The following is an 8376-nucleotide window of genomic DNA, read 5'->3' as shown; positions in this document are numbered from 1 at the left end:
TGAACTGGTCTACAGTATATAATATTGGCGGGAACCTCAAGTGCTATAATGAAATGGTGGAGCAGACTCGAAGGGCTGAATGGCCGAATTCTAATCTGCCGCCTTCCCTGCTGAGTTCCCCCAGCATTTCGTGTGTGCTACAATGAGATGGCCTATTGACCTCGTTATGATCGTGCAATTTATGGTCTGTGTGCACGGCACATTCTCTGTAACTGTAACACTTTATTCTGCATTGCTTTATCTCAGTGCACTGTGTAATGATTTGATCTATACAAACAAGACAAGCTTTCCAATGTATCTCCGTCCAATGCAAGCTCAAGTTCTAGTTTATGGTCACTCAGCCATACACGTGTATACAGCTAAATGAAACAACATTCCCCTGGGTCCAGGGTGCAAAACACTGTACACACTGTCACACACAACACTTACAGATAGGATCCAGCACATGCAGTCACAAGAAATAATATTAGCACAAGTCCCTGAGTGGCTTGGCCTGAAGATTGAGGGGGATTGAAAATCTGGCTGAGTGGTGCCTCGACAATAACCTCTCACTCAATGTCAGCAAGACCAAGGAGCTGATTATTGACTTCAGAAGGAGGAAACCAGAGGCCCATGAGCCAGTCCTCATTGGAGGATCAGCAACTTTAAATTCCTCAGTATTATTATTTCAGAGGGGCTGTCCAGGCCCCAGCGTGTAAGTGCAATTACAAAGGAATCACCGTAATGCCTCTGCTTCCAAAGATTCAGCATGAACATCTAAAACTTTGACAAATTTCTGTAGATGTGTAGTGGAGAGTATATTGATTGGCTGCTTCACAGCCTGGTATGGAAACCCAATGCACTCAAATGGAAAATCCTACAAGGTCCATCACGAGTAAAGTCCTCCCCACCATTGAGCACGTCTACCTGGAGTGCCGTCGCAGGAAAGCAGCATCTATCATCAGTGACCCCCAGCACCCAGGTCATGCTCTCTTCTCGCTGCTGCCATCAGAAAGGAAGTAAAACAGCCTCAGGACTCGCACCACCAGGTTCAGGAACAGTTATTACCCCTCAGCCATCAGGCTCTTGAACCAAAGGGGGTAACTTCACTCAACTTCACTTGCCACATCACTGAAATGTTCCCACAACCCATGGCCTCACTTTCAAGGAGTCTTCATCTCATGTTCTCAATATTTATTGCTTATATACTTGCTTATTTATTTGCTTGTTTGTTTATTTATTTGTACAGTTTATTGTCTGTTGCACAGTGGTTGAACACTGCTTGAGGTTGGTGCGGTTTTTCATTGATTCCATTATGGTTATTATTCTATTATGTATTGAGTATGCCCACAAGAAATTGAATCTAAGGATTGTATATACTGACATATACGTACTTTAATAATACATTTACTTTGAACTTGACGGAGCATGTGGTGTTGTCCTGGAGCCACCTTTCCGCACGGAGCAGTGCCTCATCTCCCACTGGGTCAGCCACGGATGAAGGTAATCAAGCTTGGCATCCAGGGAGCGAACACTGGAGAGCAGCACTGACAGGAGAACTGGCCTGAAGGGGCCGGACCCAACCCCATAGGATTGAACTGAATTGACTTTATTTCTTACATCCTTCACATACATGAGGAGTAAAAATCTTCATGTTGACATCTTCATCTAAATGTGCAATCAGTAATTTATAATAATTTACAATAAATAGAACAGTCAATGTAATACAGGGTACTTTCAGGTCAGCGTGAGTTAATGTCTGATGGCCTGGTGGAAGAAGTTGTCCCAGAGCCTGTTGGTCCTGGCTTTTATGCTGTGGTACCATTTCCCAGATGGTAGCAGCTGGAACAGTTTGTGGTTGGGGTGACTCGGGCCCCCAGTGATCCTTTGGGCCCTTTTTACACACCTGTAGTTCACATCTACAGATGTGTTGGGCTGTCCGCACTCTCTCTGCAGAGTCCTGCGATTGTGGGAAGTACAGTTCCCATACCAGGCAGTGATGCAGCCAGTCAGGATGCTCTCAATTGTGCCCCTGTAAAAGTTCTTTTATACCAAACTTCCTCAACCGTCTGAGGTGAAAGAAGCACTGTTGTGCCTTTTTCACCACACAGCTGGTGTGTACAGACAACGTGAGGTCCTCGGTGATGTGGATGCCGAGGAACTTAGAGCTGTTCACCCTCTCAACCCCAGATCCATTGATGTCAGTAGGGGTTAGCCTGTCTCCATTCCTCCTGTAATCCACAACCAGCTCCTTTGTTTCTGCAGCATTGAGGGAGAGGTTGTTTTCTGGACACCACTGTGTCAGAGAGATGACTTCTTCCCTGTAACACTGGGCGTCATAGGAAGTCATTCCTGCCTGTGGCCATCAAATTTTACAACTCCTCCCTCGGAGTGTCAGACACCCCGAGCCAATAGGCTGGTCCTGGACTTATTTCCACTTGGCATAATTTACCTATTATTGTTTAATTATTTATGGTTTCATATTGCGATATTTCTACACTATTCTTGGGTGGTGCGAATGTAATGAAATCCAGTTTCCCTCAGGATCAATGAAGTATGTCTGTCCGTAGGCCACTTCATATTTGTCTGAGATTAGGCCAATCAGTGTGGTGTCATCAGCAAATTTAATTAGCAGATTGGAGGCCTGGGTGGCAACATAGTCATGGGTATACAGGGAGTAAAGGAGGGGACTCAGTACACAGCCCTGAGGGGCACCTGTGTTGAGGGTCAGAGGGGTGGAGGTGAGGGAGCCCACTCTTACCACCTGCTGGTGATCTGACAGGAAGTCCAGGATCCAGCTGCACAAGGCAGGGTGAAGGCCGAGGTCTCTGAGCTTCTTGTCCAGCCATGATGGAACGATGGTGTTGAATGCTGAACTGTAGTCCAAGAACTGCTTTATAATAGATTTGATTTAACTGTGAACTGTAGAAGTTACCTGTTAGCAGAAATGCAAGGACCCTCGCATTCTTTTGGTCAGATTGTGGTGTTCTTGGGTCAGAGGAGGGGAAGGGGTGGGTTACTAGTTTACAGATGACTGCTTACGTTGGTGATGTATTCAGACAAATAATGATAATCCCAACAAAGAAATAGGCTACAGATTAGCAATGTCTTTATTGTTTTGTGTTATTTTGTCAGTACAAATTCTGATCTTACCATTTGTTTTCTCAAATATGAGGTGGAATGGTAACGTATCAATTAAAGCAATCGATTTAGTAGCTTCAGCGATTACCGAACAGGATGCAATTCCCGCTGTTGCCTGGAATGAGTTTATACATTCTCCCTGTGACGGTGTGGGTTTCCTCCAGGAATCCTGATTTCTGCCCACAGTCCAAAGATGTACAGGTTAGGGTTAGGGTGAGTAAGTTGGCACCTCTTACGGGCTGCCCCAGCACAATCTTTGCTGATTTAACACAAATGCTGCTCTTCACTGCATGTTTCAATGTTCAGTACTGCGCAAAAGTCTTGTGCACATATACATACAAGTGTGTGTGTGTGTATAAAGGGAGAGAGAGAGAGAGAGAGAGAGAGAGAGAGAGAGAGAGAGAGAGAGAGAGAGAGAGAGAGGGAGGGAGGGGGAGAGAGAGGGAGGGAGAGGGAGAGGAAGAGAGAGGAATAGGGAGGGAGAGGGAGAGGGAGAATGAGAACGAGAACTACGGTGCCAAGACTTCTCCACAGTACTATAGTAATTTTATGTATTGCACTGTACTTCATGACATCTGTGAGTGATAATAAACCGGATTCTGATAAGGGTCTCTATTGTGGACTGAGAGAGGGAAGGGGGCAGGGAGAGGGGAATCATGGTTGGGGAAAGGAGAGGAGAGGGAGCAGGAAGCACCAGAGAGACGTCCTGTAATGATCAATAAACCAATTGTCTGGAATCAAATGACCTTGTCCGGCGTTTCAAGGCTGGTACTCCCTCCCCACCTCTGGTGCTCCCTCCCGCAGCACGCCATCCTCACCATTCCCAACACCCTTTGCTCCTGCCAGATTTACAAACTGGCTCTCCGCTCCATATTGACAAGTACAGTACTGCGCAGAAGTCTTGGGCAGCCTATCTGTGCCTAAAACCAATACCAGTTTTACAGCTACATAGGACGTGGTGCAGTTCTGCTACAATGGGAAGGATGGGATTAAACTGGACAAGGTGCAGAAGGGATTCACGAGATGTTGCTGGTGTGGAGCTGACAGAGACAGTGAACAGACACCCAAGCTGAGAACCTCACTCCTCTCGACACAGGCTTTGTTCAAACCAGATATGGTCACCAGACATACTGACCAGATAAGGATGTAAACAGGGGAATGTGGGACACACACTCACTACTGGACAGTTATTCTACTAATTCATTTTATTTGTTATTACCTGATTGGTGCTTCTCTATGCAAATAATGGCATTAGAAAGTGCACAAAGTTTTGATCAGATCGATAGCTGTATAAAAAGAATAAAACAACAAACTTTGGCCCATCTAGCCTGTCCTGAGTCACTTAAACTGTCTACACCCATCGACCGTCACTGGGACCACAGCCCTCCGTACCCCTGCCAGCCACGTACCTACTCAGACTTCTCTTAAACATTGAAATTGAGCTTGCATGCACCACTTGTGCTGGCAGCTCGTTCCGAGTGAAGAAGTTTCCCCTCATGTTCCCCTTAAAATTTTTAGCTTTCTCCCTTAACCCATGGCCTCAGTGGGAAAAAAGCCTGTCTGCATTTACCCTATCTGTACCCTTGTAATTTTGTATCCCTCTATCAAATCCCCCCCTTAATCTTCTACATTCCAGGGAATAAAGTTCTAACCAATATAATCTTTCCTTATAACTCAGGTCACCAGACCCAGAAACATACTTATAAAATTTCTCTATACTCTTTCAAACTTAGGTAGGTGAACAATATAGTCCCATCGACTGCATGCAGATTATATCCCTCCCATCTAAACTTCTCTTGAATGTTGCAATTGAACCTGTATCCACCATTTCCACCGGCAGCTCGTTCCACACTCACTTCACTTTCTGAATGAAGAAGTTCCCCCTCACCTTTTCACCTTTCACCCTTAACCTATGACCTCTAGGCCTTTTCCTCTGAGGAGAAACTTCTTAGGATAATCTTCAGAACAGTTTGGTGATCGGGGCAGAATTCTTCATCTTATGCACAGACGGAGCACATTTGGGAAATCAGCAAAAGTGACCCAAGTCTATTTCACCGGTGACGGTATCACAGTTGGAGCACTTGGGTTACAAGGAGAGGCTATATTGTCTCAAAGTGCCTCAGAGACTCAACCCCCGACTTGTTCTCTCTAACGCACTTCCTCAAGTCTCGGCCGTTTCCTTGAAAATCTTTTCTGCACCCTTTCCATCTTGGTTCAGAGGGCATGTCGCTGTCACGAGAGGCTGGATAAACTTGGGCTGTTTTCTCTGGAGCGCCAGAGGCTGAGGAGGGATTTGATAGAGGTTTATAAGATTAGGAGAGACATCGATAGAGTGTTTCTCAGGGCTGAAATGTCTAATACCAAAGAGCATACATTGAAGGTGAGAGGGGGAAGGTTCAAAGGGGATGTGAGGGGTAAGTGTTTTACTCAGAGAGTGGTGGATGCCTGCAATGCGCTGCCTGGTATGGTGGTGGAGGCAAATACATTCGAGGCTTTTGAGAGGTGTTTGGATAGACTCATGGATGTATGGAAGATGGAGGGATTGTGTAGGTAGGATTGTGTTTGGATGTTTTTGATTTCTGTTTTAACTGGTTTGGCACACCATTGGGAGCCAAGTGGCCTGTTCCTGGGCTGTACTCTATGTTAAATGTTCTTAAAGTTAGCCTATGGCATCTTTCCTATGAAAGGGAAAACAAAACTGAATGCAAGATACCAAAAGAGGCCTTACCAACGTTTTCTGATCAGAAGACAAAATCAACTTATGGGCATCTGGAAGAATGTAAGCCCTTCGTTCCTATAGACCGGCACTCCCTCAAGATCAGATGAACAGTAGTTGTTCAGAGATCACTATTAATTGTCACACGTACATTGAGACATGGAGTGAGCTGCGGGGTTCGTGTCAAATCAGATCAGTGTGGATTGCGCTGGGCAGCCCGATGTATGGCCATGCTCCTGGTGCCAACATACCGCACCCACAACTCACTATCCCTAACCCACACATCGTCACGGTATATGCTGGCAACAAATGAACCCAGGTGCAGAGGAATGACAGAGCCCTAAGTAAAGACAGAAACAAGAGTTTATACATAGGAATTCCACAGAATACCAGCGGCTTGACCAAGTGACACCGCTAGATGAATCACTCTGAAACACCAGGACCCTGCAATGAGCGCTAATCAGGAGTCCACTTTGAATAATCACAGCATGCGGAAAACCCGTGCCAATCAAAGTAAACTTGACAAAATTTAACAGAAAGCACAAGGGCTTAATGACTCTAGATAAAAAACAATTAACAGATGCAAGGCCAGCAGGGCTCATGTTTTCAAAATGTGGGAGGAAACCAGAGCACCCAGAGGAAGCTCACATAGTCATGGGAAGGGTGGACAAACTCCTTACAGACCGTGGTAGGTGTTAAATCCTGATCTTACAGCTAGTGAGGTAAAGCTTTGTACTAACTGCTCTGCCACCATACCGCTCAACTCCATGCAACATCATCCCTACCAGTCACCTGACTCAAAGCTGCTGGGCTCTATGATTATAAACTGGTCTTGTGATTGGCCCAATCCGAGCCAGTAAGATTACAAGAAAGAGACCGCAAGGATACGATCACTCTGGTGATACAAAGGTTTAGAAGTAAATTTCTTGCCAGTTGCCTCCAGAGACCACTATCTTGACCAATCAGGAGTTAGCATGCAAATGTGATTGTGATGTCAGGGTTGTGGTCATGTGACCAACCATGCAGTGCAAAGATGGGGCATTAGGTGATGATGGACCTGTTTCTCATTGGCTCCCAGGTTCCTGTGTCCAAGACAGGAGGTTGGAAGTTCAATTTCCACTACAAGCACTTGTATATAGAAGCTAAGGTTTGTATCTTGTTTGTGGCACTGGAGGAGAACTACATTACTGTAGTTCTGGGACATGGAATCTCTATCTGGACACATTGCAATACAATATTCAAGCCATCGAGTCTACACCAGCTCTGAGAAGAGACTGGATCCCTTGCTAATTTCCCTTCAAAGGTATTCCCAAATTCAAGTTGATTGTCATTTCAACTGTACACGTGTAGACAGGCAAATGAAACAACATTCTTCTGGAACAAGAGAAAATCTGCAGATGCTGGAAATCTGAGCAATACACACAAAATGCTGGATGGACTCAGCTGGCCAGGCAGCATCTGTGGAAAAAAGCACAGTCGACATTTCAGGCTGAAATCCTTCATCAGGGCTGGAGAAAAAAAGCTGAGGAGTAGATTTGAAAGGTGGGGGGAGAGGAGAGAGAAATGCCAGGTGATAGGTGGAACTTGGAGAGGGAGGGATGAAGCAAAGAGCTAGGAAGTTGTTCGGTGAAAGAAACAGAAGGTTAAGGAAGTAAACAAAGGGGGGGGGGGGTTGGATCACCAGATGGGCAGGCAAGGAGATGACATGAGAGGGGGACAAAGGGATGGGAAATGGTGAGATTGGGGGCGGCATTACTGGAAGTTGGAGAAATCAATGTTCATGCCATCAGGTTGGAGGCTACCCAAAAGGTGTTGTTCCTCCAACCTTAGTGTGGCCTCATCATGACAGTGGAGGAGACCATGGCTGAACATACCAGAATGGGAATGGGAAGTGGAATTAACATGGATGGCCACTGGGAGATCCCACTTTTTGTGGCAGATGGAGCATAGATGCTTGGTGAAGCCGTCTCCCAATCTACATCGGGTCTCGCTGATATACAAGAGGCCACACTGGGAGCACCAAACACAGTATATAACCCCAACGGACTCACAGGTGAAGTGTCGTCTCACCTGGAAGGACTGTTTGGAGACCTGAATAGTAGTGAGGGAGGGGCAGGGTAGGGGCAGATGTAGCACTTGTTCCAGTTGCAAGAATAAGTGGCAGGAGGGAGATCATTGGGGAGGGACGAATAGACAAGGGAGTCATGTAGGGAGCAATCTCTGTGGAAAGCAGAAAGTGGAGGTTAGGGAAAGATGTGTTTGGTGGTGAGAACCCATTGGAGGTGGCAGAAGTTTCGGAGAATTATGTGCTGGATGCAGAGGCTAGTGGGGTGGTGGTGAGGACGAGGAACCCTATCCCTGGTAGGGTGGCAGGAAGATGGGGTAAGAGCAGATGAGTGTGAAATGGGAGAGATGTGGTTGAGAGCAGCATTGGTGGTGGAGGAAGGGAAGTCCCTTTCTTTGAAAAAGGAGGACATCTCCTTCATTCTAGAATAAAGAGCCTCATCCTAAGAGCAGATGCAGTGAAGACGGAGGAATTG

The sequence above is a fragment of the Hypanus sabinus genome, chromosome 7 (assembly GCF_030144855.1).
Source record: "Hypanus sabinus isolate sHypSab1 chromosome 7, sHypSab1.hap1, whole genome shotgun sequence".
In the NCBI taxonomy this organism is placed as follows: Eukaryota; Metazoa; Chordata; class Chondrichthyes; order Myliobatiformes; family Dasyatidae; genus Hypanus; species Hypanus sabinus.
This window is presented reverse-complemented; position numbering follows the sequence as displayed.